At 41.4% G+C, this 1941-nt stretch overlaps 1 non-coding gene across 1 annotated transcript; it reads left to right on the top strand.

The window, feature by feature from the left end:
- The first annotated feature begins 262 nt into the window (after positions 1 to 262).
- Positions 263 to 337, top strand: Trnal-caa (transfer RNA leucine (anticodon CAA)). Its single transcript has one exon. It is a non-coding gene; the product is annotated as a tRNA-Leu (tRNA).
- Positions 338 to 1941: the final 1604 nt, after the last annotated feature.

Here is a 1941-nt window from a genome sequence, read left to right as displayed (position 1 = left end):
CTCGCCCCATCCTCACAGCTTTACTTCTGCCAGTACCCAGTTTTAATCTGCCAGGAAGTTTCATATCAGCGCACACTCCGCTGTAGAGTGAAAATTTCATTCTAGAAACATCCCCCAGGCTGTGGCTAAGCAATGTCTCCGCAATATCCTTTCTTTCAGGAGTGCTAGTTCTGCAAGGTTCGCAGGAGAGCTTCTGTAAAGTTTGGAATGTAGGAGACAAGGTACTGGCAGAAGTAAAGCTGTGAGGACGGGGCGTGAGTCGTGCTTGGGTAGCTCAGTTGGTAGAGCACTTGCCCGCAAAAGGCAAAGGTCCCGAGTTCGAGTCTCGGTCCGGCACACAGTTTTAATCTGCCAGGAAGTTTCACTTTTGACAATGTTGACAGGAATACTCTCTTTAAAATTCTAAAGCTAGCAGGGGTAAAACACTGGGAGCAAAAGGCTATTTACAATCTGTACAGAAGCCAAATGGCACTTATCGAAGGGCATGAAAGTGAAGCAGCTGAGAAGGGAGTGAGACAGGGCTGTAGCCTGCCCCCCATGTTATTCAATCTGTAGTGAGTAAGCTTTGAAACAAAAGAAAAATTTGGAGTAGAAATTAAAGTTCAGCGAGAAGAAATAGAAACTTTGATGTTTGCTGATGACATTGTAATTCTATCAGAGATGGCAAAAGACTTGGAAAGACAGCTGAATGGAATGGACAGTGTCTTGAAAGTAGAATATAAGAGGAACACCAACAAAAGAAAAACAAGGATAATAGAATGTATTCGAATTAAATTAGGTGGTGATGAGGGAATTAGATTACGAAATGAGAAACTTCAAGTAGTAGATGAGTTGTTTTATTTGTGCAGCAAAATAACTGATGATGGCCGAAATAGAGAGGATATAAAATGTAGCTCTGGTAAAGGTTGTTAAAGCTTTTCTGAAGATGAGAATTTTTTAACATCGAGTATAATCTCAGGAAGATTTTTCTGGAAGTATTTGTATGGAGTGTAGCCACATTTGGAAGTGAAACACAGATGATAAACAGTCTAGACAGTAAGAGAACATAAACTTTTGAAATGTGGTGCTATAGAAGAATGCTGAAGATTAGATGGGTAGATCATGTAACTAATGAGTAGGTACTGAACAGAATTGGTGAGAAAAGAAATTTGTGGCACAACCTGACTAGAAGAAGGGATTGGTTGGTAGGACACATTTTGAGATATCAAGAGAAAACTAGTTAAATATTGGAGGGAAGTGTGGGAGGTAAAAATCATAGTGGGAGACAAAGAGATGAATACAGTAAGCAGATTCATAAGGATGTAGGTTGCAGTACAAGTTACTTGGAGATGAAGAGGCTTGCACAAGACAGAGCAGCAGCATGGAGAGTTGCTTCGAACCAGTCTTTGGACTGCAGACCACAACAACATTATATATTTATATCTAAAAACAAAGATGATGTGACTTACCAAACGAAAGCATTGGCAGGTTGATAGACACACAAACAAACACAAACATACACACAAAATTCAAGCTTTCGCAACAAATGGTTGCTTCATCAGGAAAGAGGGAAGGAGAGGGAAAGACGAAAGGATGTGGGTTTTAAGGGAGAGGGTAAGGAGTCATTCCAATCCCGGGAGCGGAAAGACTTACCTTAGGGTGAAAAAAGGACAGGTATACACTCGTACACACACACATATCCATCCGCACATACACAGACACAAGCAGACATTTTTGTGTCTGTGTATGTGCGGATGGATATGTGTGTGTGTGTATGAGTGTATACCTGTCCTTTTTTTCCCCCTAAGGTAAGTCTTTCCGCTCCCGGGATTGGAATGACTCCTTACCCTCTCCCTTAAACCCCACATCCTTTCGTCTTTCCTTCTCCTCCCCTCTTTCCTGACGAAGCAACCGTTTGTTGCGAAAGCTTGAATTTTGTGTGTATGTTTGTGTGTCTATCAA

The sequence above is a fragment of the Schistocerca cancellata genome, chromosome 1 (assembly GCF_023864275.1).
Source record: "Schistocerca cancellata isolate TAMUIC-IGC-003103 chromosome 1, iqSchCanc2.1, whole genome shotgun sequence".
Lineage (NCBI taxonomy): Eukaryota > Metazoa > Arthropoda > Insecta > Orthoptera > Acrididae > Schistocerca > Schistocerca cancellata.
The sequence above is the reverse complement of the archived record's forward strand: the minus strand, read 5'-3'. Positions and strand labels throughout refer to the sequence as shown.